The sequence below is a fragment of the Lycium barbarum genome, chromosome 7 (genome assembly GCF_019175385.1).
Source record: "Lycium barbarum isolate Lr01 chromosome 7, ASM1917538v2, whole genome shotgun sequence".
Taxonomy (NCBI): domain Eukaryota; kingdom Viridiplantae; phylum Streptophyta; class Magnoliopsida; order Solanales; family Solanaceae; genus Lycium; species Lycium barbarum.
The window spans coordinates 91,708,130-91,731,921 of NC_083343.1; the positions used below are offsets into that span (position 1 = coordinate 91,708,130).

At 32.1% G+C, this 23,792-nt stretch overlaps 1 long non-coding RNA gene across 2 annotated transcripts; it reads left to right on the forward strand.

The window, feature by feature from the left end:
* Positions 1-11,222: 11,222 nt before the first annotated feature.
* On the forward strand, positions 11,223-14,733 carry LOC132603554 (uncharacterized). Of its 2 annotated transcripts, none has more exons than XR_009568390.1 (4): positions 11,223-11,342; positions 11,577-11,666; positions 11,899-11,981; positions 14,250-14,733. It is a non-coding gene; the product is annotated as an uncharacterized LOC132603554 (long non-coding RNA). The 2 variants fall into 2 exon arrangements; XR_009568391.1 differs by having other exon boundaries at positions 11,312-11,451.
* The last annotated feature ends 9,059 nt before the right edge of the window (positions 14,734-23,792 follow it).

Genomic DNA, 23,792 nt, shown 5'->3' on the forward strand with positions numbered 1-23,792 from the left:
GTATTTGAAAATTTGTAATAGCAAGCATTTGTTTATAAAAGGAACAAAGAATATGCGATTTTCTTATGGGCGGCCTTAGAATATTTCAATTTTTTATTTATGAATTTTGATTTGCTCATTTGGTAAGATTATGTGCGAGTTGGAGAAATTTTGATAGGTTTCACATATTAAGAGGTTTTCATATTTATAAAGAAAAATACAATTTTTAAGATCTAAATTACATGTACAAACAAAATTTCAACTTTTAATCAACCTGCTTTCAAATTAATGATTCAATGAAGATTTGAAATCATGGCCTAACGGACCCTTAGCAATAGAGGTGCCGATTCCTTAAAAAAGGACAGAACCGATCTAACGGAATCATGTCAAACCGATTGTTAGGTCAAAATCATAGCTTACCGATATAATGTTCCTTGTCATGATACTTTCATACCTACTAGCTAAGTCCTCACCGGCTTTATTAACCCAACATCGAGTTCTTTGTAGATTATTGGACCAAAGTTATCTCCAACTAGTTTCTTACTGATTTTATCTAAGTTAGTTGGTCTTCTATCCCTTTTTCCTTTGTTGTTTGGAATGGAAATTTTTCATTTAGTGCGTTATCACTAAGGTTAATATCATTTGGGTGCATATCTGATGAAGAGTCTCACACCGGCGAGGGCTAAGATCTATGGACTCCTTATATGATTTGAGCAATCTTCCTCCATTTGAGCTAGCTTTGGAGTGCTCATTTGACAATTGACAAAAAAAAAAAAAAAAGAGGAAGGAGGGGAGCTATCTAAATTTATGTATTTGAGAAATAAATACAAAACATATACACTCTTTATGTATATAATATGTATATCTGTGTATACTATATAAATATAGTGTATATTATATTTAAACTTAATATACAAAAATATACATTGTTGGTGTAATGATATTTTAAACATCGTTAGTGCTATTTAACTATAGAGAATTATTTAACTTATTTTCAGGTTATTAGTCATGCACGGGTAGTATTTCCTGTAATTTAAATAAAGCGATAATATAAAAGACTTTTTCTCTGTTACTAGTTTATACTATTTGAACGCATTTTTTTTAATTAATTATGTTTTATTCAATAACTCATACGTGTAAATAAAATGAAATGGAAGCACACGTTCACTTTTCAGTACTCTTGTGTATTATAGAAAAAAAAGTGTTTATGATGTTGCATTATTATGCTATGGCAACTGGCTCAACGGGAAGATGGGAAATTTCTAACTGACGATAGATTAAAATGGGAAATTTAATGTGTGGACGAAATTATAGCAAGGAACAACTAAGTAATGTTCCATAAAGATGATTCCATGTTTGGTGAGTTTCCAAAGCTACCACCAGCTGTTTTTTGGTTTTACTAATACGCTTTTTAGCACCAACTACCGATTTTGGCTTTAATTTCCAACATTTATGCATACCAGAAATATACGGCACGACCATTTCCACTTTCTACCAATGAACTCAATATTCCTCTCTTTTCGAAAATATAATTTCATGGGTTAAAATCCGGGGAAAATTACAGCAAATACCATTTGACTATCTGGTTCATAAAATATGTACACATAGTATAGGCATCGTATAATTTATACTAAATAGACATATAATATACATATCTATACATACCTATACAACCGAAATGTATAGGCAGTGTATACTTCGGCCATGTTTGATAAACTAGATGGCTGAAGGATACATTCCCGTAAGTTTCGTAAAATCTAATACTCCTATAAGTTTTAAAAGAGTACTAGCACACTATATATATATATATATATATATATATATATATATATATACTAGTTATGTGAGGCCCGTGCTAAGCCCGGGCCCAAACTCAAGATATAAAAGTAGATATTTTAACTAAAAAAATATAATCTGTGTTAGTACAAGTGTACAACAACAACAACAACAACAACAACAACCATATACCCATTGTAGTCCCACAAGTGGGTAATTATATAAAAGCAAAATTTTCATTCCACTGCTTTAATATTTTAACTTCCATTTTGATAAAATTATTTACTTCAAATCAAATGCGGAGCCAGAATTTGACATTTATAACTTATGTATGTTGACACCCAATTTTGTCCCGCCTCTCCTCCGAAATGCCTATTTTGCGCTTCTAATATTTTTGGAAAAAATAAAAATATATATATTATGTTTACTATAATTATTAGCCTCTTATCAATACCGCTATTGCATTATTCTATTAATTATTCTTATTACTATTACCGCATTTTAGTATTATTATTAGTATTATTATTATTATTATTTATTACTATTATTATAATTCATAATTTTTTATCATTTCAGTGTTTTTACCAGCTTACGCACACACATCGCATTTATCTTTGCATAATTAAATAATAGTATTTTTCTTACCGGGGATTTTCGGAATATTATTGCATGGCTATTACAACGCTATTTTTTATCTGAGCATTAATGTTTGCATATTTCATGTCGATCAATATTTTAACACAAGTTATTTAAATAGGTCTCTTATTCAAATTTAGAAGCCGAACTATTTCTTGCACTCAGTCCGTGATTTGACTTACCAGACCCCAAATCAAAGTCCGATTAATCTCTAATATTTTTTGGACTAGTCCACACCTCTTATCTCAATTTTTAGAATAATTCGTGTTTTAATTTATTAACCTATTCTCTTAATACCCGGTCTAAAAAGAATTAACCCAGTCCAAAAATGGACCCGACCCGTTTCTTAATTAAATGAAAACGGGTAGGGTTCCCTCTCCTCTTTTCTTTTCATCATCGCCGCCTCTTCCTCTCACTCTCATCTCTTCCTCTCTCTCACTCTCTCTTCCGCCTCCCCACCTCCCCATCGTCACCTTCACATCCCCACCTCCCCATCGTCACCTTCACATCTCCACCTCCCCATCGTCACCTTCACACCTCCACACCCATCACTCCACTACACCACGCGTCTGACGCCACTCCCACTATACCTCTGACACCACCCACGCCGCTGTCCTCGCCACTTCATCTTGTCTCCACCCACCTTCGTCTGACACCCCACTCCCTTCGCTCCATCTCACGCTTTCTGACATCCCACTTCCTCCGCTCCACTCAACTTCACCACGTTACACCCACTCATCCTTGTTCCTCTGACACCTCCCGCGCCTCTCCCATACCGCTGCCATTTCCACTCACTTTGTCCCCCACGTTGACCACTGCCATCCACCACGCTTCTATTCCCTCCATCTTCGCTCGTCCCCGCCCCTCTCTCTCTCTCTTTTCAACACAAAACCTAAAAAATCCTATAAATAGTGGTGGAGTGGAATCGGGAGAGGAAAAACCCGAAGAAAGTTCTTGAATCGCCAAATCTCCTCTAAAATATAGGTCTGTATTTGTTCCAGTTCCTCTTTTAAAAAACATCCGCTTTTAATTTTGCTATATATTGTCACAAAAAATATTAGATCCCATTCTGTTTTTCTTCGAGTGTTCGTTCGAATTCGAGCACCCACGAGTTCGAATTTGGTAGTGTTCGAGTGTAGATCGAAGACTCGAAGCCTCACTTCGCTGCACCCGAAGAAGGTAATCTTTCATCCTTTCCTCCTTTTAGTTTTCTGTATTTTATTTCACTGTTATGTGATTGATATTGGTAGTTTGGTGTTAGTGTAGTTTAGTTCATATTCATGTTTGGTGTTTGTGTATGCTTAGTATAGTTTGTTTAATTATGCAGTCTTTTGCTTGGTAAATTTTTAATTGAAGGCATTATTGATATTCAGATTAAGTGTGTCTATTTTAATGTCTTATATAGTCTAGTTTAGTGTCATTGTAATCAATCTGTTTAAAGTCTGTCTAAATTTATGCTATCTTGTATTTTCTGCTCGTTTTGATTTCCCTCTGACACAGTTGTGTTAATATTGGAGTAGCTTAGGCCTTGATCCCACACTGCTATATATTGTCGTTTATTCTGTATTAGGTCACCCTCTAGTCCAACATTATTGTATGATGTCTTGCTTGTGATTAGTTGAGTTTACTTGATTTTAGACTTGTATTTGGCTTATTAAGTCGCCTGTTTTAGCTAAAGCTGTGCTATGTGATTTTGATGTTGAGCTTAATTCCTAAGATAGACGAGATATATAAAACCTTAGGGTTGGATGCTTGATGGTTCATAATGTTGGTAAAATCCTAAATGATTAATATGACTTGGTTAAGTATTAAACTAGTCAAAAAGGGGGTTACCTGAGCAAGCTGATATGGTCTGTGTAAATATATGATTCCTATAACTCATTTCCTATAATCTAGATCTGGCTTGTGGTATCAGTAATTAGTAAAGTATGACATCCAATCAATAGAACTGAATGATTGCAAAGCTTAAGATCAGAAACTATCTTTATTAACTGATTAGGCAGAGAATAGGACTTCAGAGGGTTAATCTTATACTCTCACCAAGGATAACTGTTTTTTTTGGAATTTGATATAAAAGTTAGAAGTCAAAAGGGAAAGAGTAGTCTCCAGTTAATTCCTTACTGTAGCTGTATTCTTTAAAACTTATGCGAAAGGGTGTTTTGAGTCCCGTTTGGTTTCTGTTTTGTTTTGTCTGCAGCTTTTAACCCTTTTGTCTGAAAATTGGTTTAAAATCTCATATGCATTCCTGATAAATGGCTACTCATTTAGTTAGCGGAATTTAATCTTTCATGCCCGTTGTCTGATTGGTTATATTGATGCTCCCGACACTCGTTGACTTATCTTCATCTGTTCCTCATCTAGTTTCGTTTATGGTATGATATACCTCGAAGTATACATAGTATGTGAGCCTTAGTATACATCGAGTGTATACAAGGGTTGTACATTAGTGTATACCTTTCAGGTATATCAAGTGTACTCTGAATATTAAGTGTATATCACCCTTTGCAGATGTCCAAATTCTATAAACGTCTAAGAACAATGAATGCCACACCATTTGATTTTGCCCATGTTTGAGTATTGCTTGTTTATATGTATGTAGTGGCTATTTTGCGTATGCATGGATTATACTTGAGTATATGTAATATATACATATGATCTATAGAGGTGTTTGAATTTATATTTCTACATGTTTAACCTTATTGATCATATGCTAATCCTTTTCCTTCATTTTCTTTTATGCATGAAACTCGTGTACGAGTCCGAGGACTCGTTCCTCTTCCGCATTCGATGATGGGCCAAGGCCCAAAGGACAGAATATACAGCAGCATATATTCAAAAGAAATAAATGAATTTTGGGCCAAAGCCCAATAGCGTGAACGGATCACAACAGCCTGTCTTAAAAATGGGCTGAGCCCCATTTAAATTATCTCTTCTTCTATTTTTTCTTGTGCACTTAATTTATATCATGTAACTAACTCCCCTTTTTTTTATTAGTTTGGATAAATCGTGATTAATTAGTAGGTTTAGTTTTAGTCGCGGGTAGTTAAATTTAAGTGAGGTATTAACATTAGTTTCATAAGTACCACTCCTTCCTTTTCACGTAAAATCCCTTACAATGTCTAATATTTATTATATTTAAAAAATCAATTTACAAAATAGGATGGTTATATATATATATATATATATATATATATATATATATATATATATATATATATATATATGTATGTATGTATGTATATCAAGTAAAGAGAATCATTTTATTCTTATTACCTAAACATTTCAAAACGTCGTCGATATATAAATATTAATCCAAGTATATTTTATAAACATTTTAGATTAATTTGATTATGCATATCTTGAGCTGAACATAGTGAAATAAAGTCCATAAGAGAGAGAGAAAACCCATGACCTTTTGCAATTCTATATATAAAAATAGTTTTGATTAAGTAAGCATATCTAATCAATTGAATTTTAAAGCTTTATTTACATTATTTTGAAATCTTTTTTGCATTCCATTCATAACAAGTCTAGATTTTCTATATCACTATACTCATATACTGTCATTTTATTCTAAGTTAAATTGGCTAGATTTTCTCTTAAAAGTCTATTTATATACAAATCATTATATTTTGCAAGTTTCACTTTAAAATAAAAATTATTATTTAAAGCTTAACAAAACATTTATGAGTCTCATTTTTGGTGGATTACTATATATTTCTTCAAGTTAGTTTAAATAACATCATTATGTTTTCTTTTCTTTCTTTAAAACCTTAATAACATTAACGACCTGTTTTTCTTACGATTTAAGCATTATATTTAATCTAAATTAATTAACCTAAATTTGGTCGGATAACCGTAAGTTAACGGATCCTAAAGGATGCCTAATCCCTTCCCTTTAGGATAATATAGAGCCCTTACCTACAATCACACTGGTTAAGCAGACTATTAACAGAGGTTTAATTTCAATTTTACCTTAGTTAACATTTAGGTGTCCTAATTCACCGTTAAATTAATTAGGTGGCGACTCCTTAAAACAAAACAAATAGGAATCACCAATACGTCATACTCCCTAAATCAACCCGGTTAAAATGGGGTGTGACAATGTATCCTAATTTTCTGAAGTTATTTAGTTCTAAATAAATAATCTATACATAGTTAATGAACTTTTAAGACAAATACATAATTTAACTTGTGCAACGGATGGAGCTGCTCCTCTCTTAATTAAGGATTAGGGGTTCGAACATGGATATGGAAAAAATCTTTGGAGGAAGCGTTCCCTCCGACTAGGCGCGATACAGTGCTAATTATCTAGATTAATTGGGCTTAAATGCGGATATCGAGCACGAACCAGAAAATCAAAGAACATGAAAAATGAGGTAGAAGGTTCGATAGCTTTTGAAAAGTAGACCTTAAAAATAAAAAATAAAAAAATTGACTTAAATAAATAAGATTAGGACCTAAAAGTAATTAATTTTTTTTTTTTTTAAAGAATTAGAAATTATTGTGAGGACTACAAAAGTCCCCAGGTTCGATAGCTTTTGAAAAGTAGACCTTAAAAATAAAAAATAAAAAAATTTACTTAAATAAATAAAATTAGGACATAAAAGTAATTAATTAAAAAGTTTTTAAAAATTTGGGAAACTCTTGTGAGGACTACAAAAGTCCTCACATATATATATATATATATATATATATATATATATATATACACATGCATAAAAATAGTGCAAATTAATAATGTCCAAAAACAAAAGTGCACCCCCTATTAAAAAATCAAATAATATTCATGTAATTTTCAATGTATCTCATTAAGTCAATAATGATGAATTCATTACCACGTGCGTGTCAATCCATGAAATTGCTTTTCTTCAAAAGGTTAAGTAGTCAAACCATACAATTTTTTTTATATTAGCCTGAGATCTAATCTAGATATTAAACTGTTGTATTTGCTATTCCGCCATGTCATTTATTTGTTATGTTTACTAAAATAAATATACTTAAAATATTTATATTTTAAAATAAGATAGAATTTAATTACTTTTTTATTTTTATTCTTACTTTAATAAATGTGAAAAGAAATTAATGTCGTAAAAAAAAATATATCAAATGCAGATCAAATAATGAATAAGGTAAATTAGTCAAATTATAATTCTAATCGACGTTTTCTTAAAAAACCATGCAAAAGACAACATGACAAGTAAAATGAGTTAAACCGAGAATATTTACTAAAAATTAAAAAATAGTATTTCTTCGTTTAAATAAAAAGTTAATTTCTACTTTGTTTCGTTTTAAACATGTAAAATTAATTTAATAATTTGAATTAGAATTGTCCAAATCAAAATTTGATAAAAAATAATAAGTATTTTACACCTTTAAATTAATGAAATTAAAATTGAAAGTATCAACTGATGCTTAAATATTGCTATTGTTTTATCTCAAAGAGAAGAAAATAGTTTCCTTTTAAACAAGTCTTCTCTTTTAAAAAATATTAATAAATTTACCGATTTTGTGTTCATAGCGAACATTAATATAATAAAATTTTAGATACGGAGCACAAACTACAATGTTATATTAATCGTGTTTTGAACATAATATATACTTTATATATATATATATATATATATATATATATATATATATATATATATATATATATATATATATATATATATATATTATCACTATTTAAAAAACAACTACATACACATAAATACACTATAATCTAAAGTGTTGGGTCCGTGCGCAGCACAGGCATAGGTCGTCTAGTTTCTAACTATATAGAAGAGCCGGTTGGGCTCCTTTTTCGTCGTCCGCTGTGGGCCCCATAAAAAAATTGTGAGCCCCATATATATTAAACAACAACTAAAATAAAATAAAAATTATGGGCCCCATATATATTAAACAACAACTAATATTAAAAACAAAATTGTGAGCCCCATATTAAACACCAACCAAAGAAAAAAAGTGGAACCCACCACATCCAAACTCACGGGAAAAAAAAAGTGGACCCCATATTAACAAAATCGAGCAATATTAAAAAAAAGTGAATTCCATATTAAAAAAATAAACAATGTTAAAAAAAAAAATTGTGCGCTCCATATTAAACACCAACCAGTATTAAAAAAAAAAAAAAAAGTGGAACCCACCACATCCAAACTCACGAGAAAAAAAAAGTGGACCCCATATTAACAAAATCAAGCAATATTAAAAAAAAGTGAATCCCATATTAAAAAAACAAACAATGTTAAAAAAAAAATGTGCGCCCCATATTAAACACCAACCAGTATTAAAAAAAAGAGAAGAAAAAAAAGTGGAACCCACCACATCCAAACTCATGGGAAAAAAAAAGTAGACCCCATATTAACAAAATCAAGCAATATTAAAAAAAAAAAACGTGAATCCCATATTAAAAAAAACAAACGATGTTAAAAAAAATACTTAGAAAATCAAACAATTATCAATAATGATGGACTCATTACCAAATGCGTATCAACCCATTAGTGGGAGCAAATGAAATTATTGTACAGCAACATACTTAAAATACTTATATATTAAAATAAGATAGAATTTAATTACTTTTTTATTTTTGCCTTACTCTAATAAATGTGAAAAGAGATTAGTGTCATAGAAGAAAAAAATAATATTAAATGGAGATCAAATAATTAATAAGGTAAATTAGTGAAATTATAATTCTAATTGACGTTTCCTTAAAAAACCGTGTAAAAAATAACATGACAAGTAAAATGAGTTAAACAAAAAATATTTACTAAAAATTAAAAAATAGAAGTTCTTCATGGCCCCATATTAAACACCAATCAGTATTAAAAAAAAAACAAGAGAAGAAAAAAAAGTGGAACCCACCACATCCAAACTCACAGGAAAAAAAAGTGGACCCCATATTAACAAAATCAAGTAATATTAAAAAAAAAAAAGTGAATCCCATATTAAAAAAACAAACAATGTTAAAAAAAAGTGCTTAGAAAATCAAACAATTAAATCAATAACGATGGATTCATTGCTACATGCGTATCAACCCATTAGTGGGAGCAAATGAAATTATTGTACAACAACATACTTAAAATACTTATATATTAAAATAAGATAGAATTTAAGTACTTTTTCATTTTTCCTTACTCTAATAAATGTGAAAAGAGATTAATGTCATAAAAGAAAAAATAATATTAAATGGAGATCAACTAATTAATAAGGTAAATTAGTGAATTTATAATTCTAATTGACGTTTCCTTAAAAAACCATGTAAAAAATAACATGACAAGTAAAATGAGTTAAACAAAAAATATTTACTAAAAATTAAAAAATAGAAGTTCTTCATTTAAATAGAAAATCAAATTTATACTTTGTTTCATTTTAAACATGTAAAATTAATATAATAATTTGAATTAGAATTATCCAAATCAAAATTTGATAAAAACATTATGTGTATTACTTTACTATTACTACTATATAGAAGAGCCGATTTATAGAGGCAAGATCGTCGTCTGTGTTCGGTCCTACTTTTTTATTTAAGGGTAAAAAAATCCTTTGTGGTCCCACTCACTTTTTTATTTAAGAGCAAAAAAATGACGTTTTATACTTTATATTACCAACACTTCTAAAAAGTAGATAAAAATACTTTATTATATTTCTATTTTTCTACTATATAGAAGCATCGGTTTACCCATGTTTCGTCGACAGTCACTCTTAAAAAAAAAAGGTGGACCCCACCCTCTCCAAACTCATGAAAAAAAAGTGGACCCCACCCTTTCCAAACTGATAAAAAAAAAGTGGACTCCATATTAAAAAAAAAAGGCAACGTCAAAAAAAAAAAATGTGCACCCCATATATTAAAAAATCAAACAATATTCATGTAATTCCCAAAGTATCCCCATCAAGTCAATAATAGTGGATTCATTGTCACATGCATATTAACCCATTAGTGAGAGCAAATGAAATTATTGCACAGCAAAAAACATGGACCCCATATTATTACTTTTCTTCAAAAGATTTAATTGCTGTATTTGCTATTCCGCCATGTCATTTATTTGTTATGTTTACTAAAATAAATATACTTAAAATATATATATTTAAAAAATAAGATACAATTTAATTACTTTTTTTATTTTTATTCTTATTCTAATAAATGTGAAAAGAGATTAATATCAAATGAAGATCAAATAATGAATAAGGTAAATTAGTCAAATTCTAATTCTAATTCACGTTTCCTTAAAAAACCATGCAAAAGACAACATGACAAGTAAAATGAGTTAAAACGAGAATATTTACCAAAAATTAAAAAATAACAGTTCTTCGTTTAAATAGAAAATTAATTTCTACTTTGTTTCGTTTTAAACATGTAAAATTAATTTAATAATTTGAATTAGAATTATCCAAATCAAAATTTGATAAAAAATAATAAGTATTTTACACTTTTAAATTAATTGAATTAAAATTGAAAGTATCAACTGATGCTTAAATATTGCTATTATTTTATCTCAAAGAGAGAAAAATAGTTTTCTTTTAAACAAGTCTTCTCTTTTAAAAAGTATTAATAAATTTTCGTAGCAAACACGAATAAAATAAAGTTTTAGATACGGAGCACCAACTACAATGTTATATTAATCGTATTTTGAATATATATATATATTATCACTATCTAAACACAACTACGTATATATAGATACACTATAATCCGAAGTGTTGGCCCCGTGCGCATGGCCCATCTATTACTACATTAGAAATGGGAGTTTAAAGGTACGAACAAGGGACGAAGTGGGGCATACATGATGATAGGATATTAGACAGGGCTAGATTAGTAATTTCATTAGATCATTAATGGAGCACACGTGTACCCCATCTATCCCCGTTCACTTTGATCTATTCCATCATCACTTCTCGCATTTCTCCTCCTCTGTCTGCTCATTCCTCTTTCAATTAACCTCTTCACTTTGGTGAGTTTTACTGCAATCTCTCTGTGTTTCTTGCATTTCTTTTTCGTTATTAGAATATGGGTCTTTCACTCTTTCACAAGAAAGCAAACAGTATACACTACTGTCAGAGGTATGGTTCATTTTCTCTTCAGGGTTCATTTGTATGATCCCTTCTTATAGTTCTTATGATGTGTGTGTGTGTTACTTTCTTTTTTTCTGATCTTTTTTCTCTGTTTTGTCTCTATTGTTGTGTAGTTGAGCCAATATTTAAGGCATTAACTTTAAGAGAGGAAAAAAGATGGATGAAGCATTATCCCTGAGTTCTTTCTATGCTTTCCACACACGGTAATTTCTTCTTTACACGCTATATTTGATAATGCGGTAAAAATGTTAGATGCATTATGATTCAATATTGTAGGAAGTCGTGATATTTTGGCCCAAAATAAAAAGGGTCTTTCTTTTTGTGTCCTATTTTATTTCGGATGGTTTAAGTTTGCAGCAAAATGTTAGCAACATTAGTGAAAAAGATTTAAAGTTGAATTCGTGACGAAACTGATTTAAAGTTGGACATTTCAAGTTTAATAGGAAGCATTGGGCGTTGGACACTGGACATTTCAAGTTAAAACAAATTAAGTTTCAAAGTTGGATCTCTCTATCTTGGTGAGTTTCTTGACTTTGTTTTGTGCTCCTTTTCATCTTCTCCCTTTTAGTATCAAATCTCTCTGTTTTGTTGAGTTGCTTCCTCTCAGATGCACACTGGGTGATAGTTAGAACACATAAAAGTTGACAATACAAGAAATGAAAGTTTTTTTTTGATTTTACCACTCTGTTTAATTAGTGATTTTGTTCAATGACTATTTGAAATATGTGATTATTTTTGGTTTGTGCTTTCATCAAGTCATTTTTTATTGCTAAAAACTTAGAATGTTGGTTGGCTTGAGCTTACCACTGTGGTGTCTTCTTTTTCATGGCCTGATTGTGAAGCTTTATAATTGACGCAAGTGCTATTAGACTATATGGATAGAAAAATGTCTGCCATTGGAGGAACAGAAAAGACTTTTAACATACTATAGGAATATTTATGTTTTCTTAAAAAGGAACATTCTACTAATAAGAGTTGCAGGCTTCCATCCTTTGCATTTTAAATTTCTGATAGCAAAATGGTCAATTTCTACTCGACAGAGGGAGAGTGCAGGAGAAGGTATGCCAATATCAAAGCTTATGAGTTATTAAGGTCAGTAATGTTGTAAAGAGAATTCAGTATCTACATTGAGGCTCGTGATACTTTAAATTGGATGATGTTTCGCCCATACTCTAAATGATTCATACAGTGGTTCCCAACTGATTTGGAACTGAGATATAGTTGTTGATAGGCTAATTTGTTAATTTTCTCAAATAGTTTCTCATAAACAACTACGATGGTAGGATTAAATTTGTGTATGAATGGAGTAGAATGTTAATTTTTCTCATAAACAACTCCTATGGTAGGATTAAACATCTGTGTGAATGGAGTAGAATGTTAATTTTTCTTCTCTGTAGATATCATGTTTTGATGTCTAGATAAGGATATGTTGTTGTTTGTATACTAGCTTGGGTGGAGTCTAATCCATGAGGTACCTACGTGCTAACTCTCGCCATCACAAGTACTGGTAACTCTATCCATAGAAAGTTAGCTCCTGTTTTGCCATGAGTTTTTTTCACTTTTTTCAAAAATATTTTGTTGACATTGTTTCGTTATAAAAAGTAACCAGTTTCTTGGCAGTTTTTGAAGATGAATTTTCAGGTTTCTACTTACAAAACTTCAACTTCTTTTCAAGTAAAATGTATGTCCAAACACAATTTCAACTTTCAAAAGCCATTTTTCATCTCATCTTCGAAAATTCCTTTTTTTCAAATTTCAACCAAATCTATGTCCAAACGCTAACTTAGTATGTGAGAATAATCACCTGACACATCCTTGGGGGCTTGTTCTATTGAATTTGTTTTCTCTTCTTGCTCTTGAATTTCTCATTCATTTGGTGCTTGATTAATGTGCTTAATTCTTTTCTTCAATTGAATCCTACAGTGATTACTTTTAATTGCTGAAATCTGATCATCTGGTATGTGCAATTTTACAATGTATTTATTTGCCTTGGTGGATATTATTTAATCAATGCAAATTTGATCTGCTAATTGCAATTTGGTTCTGCACTGATAGGAAGAAACAGATTAGCTACTGGTTGTTCCATGTGGTAAAAAAATGTACTAGTTAATAACTTGGCTGTTGGTTGCACAACAGCAACTTTGGTATCATCTTTATGGTAATAGCAGCAGTTTTTTATGAGATATAGTAGTTAAAAAAGTTAAAACTAACTGAAAAAAGTATCACAAGTTGTCAAAATGGATGAGTTTCCATTGCTTGATCTCAGTGAGCTGTTTGGTTGGTATGGTGTTTGGAGACCTGCTTCTATCATTGACTCATATAACTTATTATGCTTAAATGCTTTGTTACTGATTTCAGTCTAACAACTAAGATAAATAAGAAAGATAAGGTCATGCTTTGAGTTATTTAAATCTGCGGGCAAAATGGATGTAAGTGATTCATACAGTGGATGACACAACCAGTCTGGTAGCAATAATTAGCTACTTAGCTCTCAAAACTGGAAGCTAAATCTTCAGAAAGCTTTAATTTGAGGGTGACAAAGGTGGTGGATGCTAGCATGTTGGATAGTTATGACCTTAGGTTTATGAGTCCACCAATAATGTTTAATAAGGTTCAATGACACAATGTTTTTCGAGTACATATTGAGTACCACACTGTTCTGCTATTAATTTGCATTTATGAATAAATATAGAGTAACGCACTGCTATAAACTCTACCTGTTCAGTAAGTTTGTTGACTTTACACATTGCCTTCATCTAATGTGATATCAATATGGCACCCTCTAGGTGTCTATGCTGATGATGGTCCGAAGAAGCTAAACAAAGTTAGCAAATGATTACATAAAGTGTTATTCTGAACTGAAGTTAGAGGCAAGAGCCAAGGTGGAAGCGAAGAAGGCCATGCGAGTTTATGTAAAAGTAATCCACTTGCAACTGCTTAGATTCAAATTCAAGAAGAATGCCTGAATGATGCCTTTTATTTGATGTGGTAGAATTAAGTTATTCACGAAGATTGTTCTCTGCTGCAGTATGAAGTCTAAAGTTGTGAATGATTTGTGATAATGCTAAAAGCAATAAGTCATGTTGGGCCCATGTAAGACGGAAAGATTCATGGAAAAGTATATCCTTTGGTCTGGTTTGAGAAGTATGGAGGGCGCTCTGCTTCTGAACTGAAACAAAACAAACAATTGAGAAATCATCTCTCATGGAAAATGGTGTATGCATGACTGTTAGGCTTTAAATATTGTATGGCAGACTAAGCATTCATTCTGTGTGCAGTGCTTTTGAAGAATCAGTTGGCACAGATTACATAAGTTGGGGATATGGTAACAAGGAATTGCTCCAAAAGTAATTCCTAAAAGATTAAATTAAGATATTCGAGGATCTATCATAGAACTCTCTAAAGACCATCAGTACATACGTTGCACAAGAAGTAAGATAATCAGCCACATAAAACAACTCGTGAACTAAGGGGCAACTTTTGGAGAATTCTGCAAATAACAGGGGTAATTTTGGTCCTTTTTCCTTCTTTTATTTTTATAATTATTTTGTAATGTTTCAGTTAGAATTAATTGGCAAATAAGGGCAAAAGTGCCACATTTTTCTGACAACGACTGACCCCAATTTTAAACATATGGTAAAAGTAGACCATTTCACAAACCACCGAGGAGATTGCGGACATTTTTCCACAATCCTTAAATATTGTACTACTACTATTTATTAGTTGACTAGATATTAGCACGGGCCCAATATTGTAAGGACGTTTATGTAAAAAAGAGATTTACATAAAAAGTTATGTGCACACGCAACAATTGAAGACCAACCTGCTAAAAAATCTATAAGTTCCGTTTTTGGTTGGTTCAATAAATCTATAAGTTGCACAGTAGTCTTTATAAGAAGGTTGATTTCGACAAAAATATATTCCAATCTTCACCAGTAGCAAATTTAGAGGGAAGACGGGGGGGGGGGGGGGGGGGGATTCTAAGTGATGAAATACATTTCAAAATTTAGAGGAAAGACAAAGGAATTCAAAATAATCTTATAAAGAAGGAACCGATCCTTCATCATATCCTTTCATAGAATGAATGAACTTCTCCCATGTATAAGTGAGAAAGACAGGAACATAGAGCCATAGACAAAACAGACACAAATGGATTTATGAATAAACCAAGACCAAGTTTAACAGGGCGTTGAAATATAGAGGCAGTTGCATACAGTAGTAGCAAGCATGTTAACTTGGAGTAGCATTAAACCGAATGAAACAAAACATCTTCCATATCTGCAAAACACATGCAACAAAAGCTTTTCTAAGTCTTACTCCAAATGTAAAATGTACACAGATCAAATATCCTTTGAATCTTGTGATTATAAACTTGACATGTAAGATATTTGAATTGTCAACTTACTAAAATATAAAAAGAGGCGGACATAACCGAAATAAGACAAATTTTAATAACAATTGAGAAATTAAGGGGAAAAATAAGACAAAAAGAAAAAAAAAATATGGAGACTCACTAAGGAGAATCACGATATCCCTTGCAAAATATACAAATCATAAAGATTAACTAAATTGAGTAACCAAATTAATCATGTTAGGCCTGTGCATCGCACGGGCATAGTTTGCTAGTACACACACACACACACACACACACTCACACACACACACATATATATATATATATATATATATATATACACACACACTAGTTAATCAAAGCGCGGGGTAAAATAATTTTTATCGTTTATGAGGCAAAGTTCTAATCCGCCCTTACACTAAGAAAAAAATTAGGTAACACATTCTTTGCTTCCTTTCCGAGTTAATGTTGTTGATAAACAGAATTTATTATACTAATAACAGTAATTAGAAGTAAATATTGATCATAAAAATTTTCGAAGAAATATTGATCATAAATTTTTTGGTATTGTAATTTTCATGTTGTTCATAAGTATTATTCCTACTAATTATTACAACTAGTACTTTTAGTAATAGTATGTGGAGGTTTTTTGAGATTTCTAAAATAAAGTTTGAAAAAATAAAAAGAGCAAAAAAAGAAAAAAAGAAAAAAGAAAAAAGAAAAAAGGAAACAAACTTAAAACTTAATTAAATCAGTTAAACATGCTATTCTCACGTTTACCTGTTGTTTGAAATGGGAATTCCTTTGGTGTCTTAGAAATGTCAATAGCTATCACTTTTCTGATCTCTACTTTGCAATGTAAGCTAAGCAAAATTTTAACTCAAAAAATTAAATTTAAAGTCACATGATAAGTCTGGTTAAAGTAATACGTCGAAATATATTTGGCTAGAAAATGCCATTCAAAGCTTGAACCAATCAACTTACTTTAACATAGAGCATAAATTTCACAATTCGCACAAAATCAAATAATAAAGAAAAAGTTTATGTGAAAATTGCAATAAACGATGCACTTAGTGTTGAGATCAAGCATCATACTGGTCCACCCTATCTAATGATTAATTTTAAACTATATAACATATCACTGAGCCTAGACTGAAAATAAAATCTTTACTTCCCAATCCTACGAATACAAAATCACAAAACAAAGAGTGAATCACTTATACTGCATCAATTTCAATTTCATTAGCTGATTCAGATTTACGAAAGAATTGTTATAACAGTATCAATTTCAGAATAACGCTCAATATATTGTGACATCAATACATTTACGAAGAAATTAGTAAACTAAAATTAAAGACATCAATACATTAATGAAAAATAAGTAAGCTGATAGTAAAAATAATTAAGAAGTTAGAATTTAGAGAGTATCTATTTACCCTAGGAGAAATGCATCAAATATTGAGGTAGCTACTACTGAATCTACCAAACTCTTCGATGTAGATGACATTGCACCAAATAATATTTTGTAGCAAATGTTGAATAAAAATAATTATGGTACTCAAAAGGGTAAAGTGTTCAACCAAAAAGTTGACATACCTTTGCCCGTAAATGAGTCCATTTGAATATGCTGAGAAGATAGCACAAACAAATAAGTACAATCAAAATAAAATATTCAATAATACATGAATCTCACAAGACACATATTGTGACTATACAAAGTAAAAACGAAATACAACGAATATGCAAAGTAAAAATAAAATAAAAAAATCATTTAGCTTATATGTCTTCCGGTACAAAGTACATAATATATCAATTTAACCTAAAATAATTGAAAACAAATCAAACAACAGATAAACTACATATACTTTACCATACATAAGTATACAGAGACATCCTTTGGTTTTATGTCTTCCTGTACAAAATACATAATATATCAATTTAAATACAATAATTGAAAACAAATCAAACAACCGATTAAAGCAACTACAGATGCTTTATCATCCATAAGTATACAGAGAGGGAAAGAGAGAGCAAACAAAAAAATTGTGAAAATTAGAAGGCATAAGCTGAAACTACAAAACTGAAGCATGGCAGGACATGAGAATGAAAAATTTCAGCTGAACCAACAAATATGGAAGAAGACTAAAACGCATAAACATTAAGATGAATTAATTGTTAAGTTTAATGGGAGACTAACTAATTGTTGACCCATGATCGGAAGAGATGAGAGCAAAACCGATGAAGAAGATGAAAAAGCATAATCATGATTACGTATTAATTGTTCAGTTTAACTAAAGATAAGACTTTCAGGCTTTTTTTATATAAGCTAAACTAATAAGATAGAGGAGAAAAAATTGCAAAAAAGGAGAAATAGATAAATAAGAATGGAGGCCATAGAGAGGTGTCACATTACCTTGTCTATGCCTAGCTTTATATAATGAGACAAGACTTTCAGGCTTTTTTATATAAGCTAAACTAATAGGATATAGGAGAAAAAAATTACAAAAAGGGAGAAAATAGATAAATAGGAATGGAGGCCATTGAGAGGTGCCACATCACCTTGTTTATGTTTACCTTTATATTATATATATATATAGACACACACACATACTCATTAAATGATTTTTCATCGTTATACAAAGTGTGATTAAATGTAGAATTTGACAATTAAACATGAAAAAATAATTTTTATGCATCTTTTTTGCCTATAATAACAAAATATTATTAAAACCTCACTGTTATTATAGGTGTATAACAACTATTTGTTATAGCAGCCAAAAAGTTCGGACCCAACAATACTCTTATAGAGAGATTTAACTGTATAGTGAAAAATGAACCCAACAAGTAGTAGTACTTTTTATAAAAAAAAAATAAAAAATAAAAATAATTAATACATATCAAATATATACATAGGAAAAAGTGGGGTCCCCAAATTACGAGGCCTAAGGCAATGGCCTTATTGGCCTAATGCTTAAGATGCCCCTATTCTACACTATATATATATAGTGGTGGGATAGGGTTGGGGCGAAAATGAGGTGCGTTTGAGGGTGGGAGGCAGTGACTGAGACAGAATTTTCATCGAGGGGATCAAAAAATAAATAAATGTAAGCACACTAAATAGTGCCAGTAAATGAGCGGGCAAAGCAAATATAAGCGGATCAAATCAAATATGAGCGGTCGGATCAGATATGAACCAAAATCTTCTTAAATAATGATACTCTATTAATTCTTGAGATACTCTGTGATTAACCCATTTCTTTAAAAAGTCATCTGTTGTTTTAGAGTTTTGCAAATTTTGAGTTATGAGAAAGTGAGAACCATTTCAAAGCTCTGCAAATAGGGGCCTATGGTGAAGCAGGGAGCAAAAGGCCTCTGTTTTTGCAAAATTTGATTTAAATAATTAGAGACTTAGCCCAAATCTCAATCTGTAACATTTTCTGAAAAGAAACGAAACAAAAAGAGAAGAACGATTTGAAGGGGGTTTCAATTGCTCTCAAGGGGTTCATTCTTTAATATATATATATAATAAAAAATTAATCCTATTTATACAGTGTAATTTTTTGACGAAGGGGGTTCGGGTGAACACTCTGGGCTCAACCTAGATCTGCGCCTCGTGGGAGGAGACCATTAATATAAAATGTCACTTATGAGACTTGTTTTCACTAATTCCATTAAGGAAGTCATTTTTAAAATATTTGTTTTCTATAGATAATATTTTTCAAAATTTTTGACAAGGAAACATGAGAAATTTGAAAAGTATTTTCCAGAAATTGTTTTCCTCAATATCGAACAAACCCATACTCTTATTGGTTACGGGTTTAGTTAAACATATGGCAAATTATACGCATCCATCTCCAAAAGAAAACAAAATAAAAGGATTCACTATTCAGAGCAAAATCTAGCAACGGTGGCTCGTTCTCCAATTGACACTTCTTCTTTAACCTCAAATTCTGTAATGTTCTCGACTCAAATTACTCGATTAATCACGAAAATGAAGAACAACAATGTTTTTTGGGACAATTTTCTCTTATATATAAAACTGGAAAAATGAAACTTAAACAATAGATCTGAAAATGCTGAATTAAACTAAACTAATGGATAGAGTTAATCCGCCATAGCCGAGGTGATCTTCAGAATTTGAGAAGAAGAGGATTAGAAGAAGAAAGAGAGAAATTGAGAAGAAGGAGAGAATATCAATGCAAATTCGATGCCTTCTCTTCTTTGTTAGTCCGTTACATATACTGTGTAATCAAATTGGCTGAGCTGGCAAAACTGATTAATCCTAGTCCTTGAAGCTCAATAACTCGTGATCAATCTCGACCCTCCACGCGACAATTATTGTAACTAAATCCTGAATAAAATCCAAGTCATGACAAATTCACTCAACAACTGCTTCAATCACCACTTTTATTGTTATTAAGATCATCTAAAAACTACTATTTGGTGCTTATAAGGAAAATTCTCTATTGATTTGGGTGGAAGAAACTTGAAGGACTATTAAACAATATTGAACACCGTTGAAGTTTGTTCAAAATTTTGGTTTGTATAATTATGATTTATTTTCATTGGTGTTGGAAACATCTTAAGGAATGTTTGTTCATCTTGAAGGTGTTTGAAGATGATTTCAGGCGGATTTGAGCTGATTTTCATATAAATAACTCGAGGTTGACGACGACCTTATCGTTCTTTTCTGATTGATACCGTATTATGTATTGTTATGGTGAAATGACTGATCGCGATGGTAGTTTTTGCTAGCGGTGTGAACATGAGCCGAAAAGAGTTGTTGTGGCAGTGTATATCTATGTGTATACCATGTATATCTGTTACTCCCAAACGCACACGCAAGTATACGTGGTCGTACAAGTAATATAGACTGTTAAGTCCAGATATCGATCCCACAGAGACTTAGATTCTACTGTTAAACTAATTCAAATTCGCATGAAACTATTCAAGAAAGTGAAAATCAAGATGGTTGTTGTACTAAACTAAAACTGAAAAGTAAACAATTTGTGATGGGTGTTTTTATGACTGGGACTATGTTGACAAAGATTGTAAGAATTATCAGATGAGAGAAAGATCTAGGGTTATGGCTTTCGAAAATTCAGTTGATCTTCAGACAATTACACCTATTTTATTTCCTGGGTTACTAGTTAACGAGTTAATTATGCTTTGTGATATTCTCTCGAACTACTCACAAGCCTGTAGATGTTACTATAATGCCTATATCTCTATGGTCATCAGAGGTAACAAGAACACATTTATTTCTCCGTATTCAACTAAGTAGGGCTAAAGGGTATATCTCTATCCTCATTAGCGAAACGATTAAATCGAACAAACTCTATTTATTCTTATTACGTACATGAATTCCCTTTCTCAAGTTCAATTCACGCACCACAGATAGTGTCTAACTATTGGCCAGATAATCAAACAATTAAAATCAAGAATAAATAAGCAACCCAAAATATGAAAAATCAATAGATAATAATTGTCATCAAACCAACTTTCAAGTCTTTCGCCACAAACCTAGAATTAAGAGGTTTAGCTACTCATGATTCGATCATAGACAAAAGAAGCCATGAATAAACTAGGGTTGAAGAAGATGAAAAAGAAAATAACCTAGAGAGAGAAAAATAGAACGGTGGCTTACAAGTCCTTGAATAATCCCAGCACACCGTTCTCAGCTATTAAAACGTCTATATATAGGCTAGGGTAAAAATAACATATAAGGAATCCAATTCCTAGTCTAATCGGGATAACTTCCGCAGAACCCCGCTTTCCTTCCGCATCGCGGAAGGATCGCGCAGAGTACTGAGGCTTCTCGCTTTCCTTCCGTGATGCGGAAGGATCGCGAGATGCTGATGACTGAGTTGGTTGGTCCGCTTTCTTCACGTGATGCGACTGGATGGCCTGATGTTCTGAGGCTTCCCGCGATGGTTCCGCGATGCGGAAGAAAAGCGGGGTTTCTTCAGTCGATTCAATCTCCTTCTAGTTCAGCCTTTGTGGTCTTCGATTCGTCACCTCATCTAATCGCCATATGCTACGAATTCCAGTCATTTTAAGCACAGTCTCCATCATTTGTCGTCATCGTACCTATACACATGAAATACAACGACATGAGTTAAAATAAGACGGTTACGCCATGAATTAAGCGATAAAAGTCATAAGAGTAGGCTGTAATACGACACAAAACATGATATTTGTGCCAAATATCAATATCCGTATATCTCTTTGTATATATCCATATCTCACCTGCATATCTGTGTATGTCCTGTATATCAGTGTGTATTTATGAAAATTATGTGTGATATATATTAATATACACGAAATACAAACTTGACGTTTCAGTCCAAATCACCTCTAATCTTCCTTGAAGTTTGTGTGTAGCCTTGTCTAGGTGTTCCAACCAATTTCAATCACACCCCCTAAAAAATAGGGAAAAGTATATTTAAATGGAAAAATAGAATCAATTTTTAACAGAAAATGTGTCGGAAAAGGACTTTCCATCAACCTGCCTTTTTTTCTTTTGCCTATAGATGACTACCTTCAAAATTTTACGGGTTATTAAGTGAATTCAGGGTGAGAATATTCAGATTTTGGAAGATTTGACTCATGTGCTAACCATTTATTTTGGTCTTCAATTTCTAAGTTTAGTCCTTGGCTAATTTAGTGTTAGTAATTGTTATGACTGGTAATATATATGTCAGTATCTCAAAAAAAAATAAAAAATATTGAGCCCTGTACACAACTTAAAAGCAAAGCTAAATACTGGCTAATGGCCACTGGGAAGTCCATTTCCTGACCAGTGCTTCACTGGATTGCTTGGTCATCCAAGGACAGAGAGAGAAACCCAAGACATATTAGCTCTCTAACTGAAGAAGCCCAAGTAAGGATTCCTACCCAACCCCTTTGAGAGTTGAGACAAAAGGTAATTTTTATTTCGGAAAACTTACATAAATGTACCTTCGGCCATCTAGTTTACTGGGCGGAAGCATATACTTCCTATACACTTCGAATGTATAGGTAGTGCATATGTACGTATATTTGTTTACCCCGAATTTGGATAATTAATTAAATTTGTGAGTAGGTATAAGATATGTGATTAAGCCTCAATCTATTTGGTGGGAAAAGATATATACAGATGCGAAATGAAGGAAGTAATGATGACCAGAGATTCACTATAGACCTATGTGTCTAATAATAATATATGAGTATTGCTTTGATTGAACAAATTTAAGAGATGAACACAACGAATCCGGACCAAAATCAGATGTTTGAGAGAGATTTGCATATATTTGTTAGTACAAAATGTTCTTGATATGAGGAAGCCAACCCCCTAAAGGTAGAGCAATGAGCCCTATTTATAGTGTTACCCCATGGGCCTCATACAATATGAGAAACTAAAAAATAAAGAAAACACTCTGAGATTAGGTTGGGTTAGGTTGGCCGTACGGTCTGACACCCGTATGGCTGGCAGTTGATCATGGCAGGACGTTATCGACGCGTGGCAATCGCGTAACGGACCTTCCCGGACTAACGACCACGATCAAACGGACTAACGGCCACGATCAAATGGACTAACGACCACGATCTAACGGGGAAACGACCACGATCGACTCGGCTATGGGAAAGTCGGACCAAATAATGTTCTTCTCTTTCCCCGGCTCAAGCACTCCTCCGATCCTGAAAGTAGATCTCCATACCTGTGTTGATCTCTTCCTTCACAGGTCTCACCGGCCTAACATATATCCGATTTTTACCGTATACAGATAGTCCCCACACTTTCCGGACCGAAGTTTTATCGGAGTAATCGGGAAGTGGATGAATCAAGAAATCGGCGGCTCCGTTTGTCCGTTGTTATCTTTTCATTTTGGCGGGAACAGTTGCGTCACGTCCCACCTTCATCGGCCACGTGTCTCATTCCGAACGGTCAGCTCTGACAAGCGCCGTAACGCACGTCGTTTCAAGTCATTCCTCA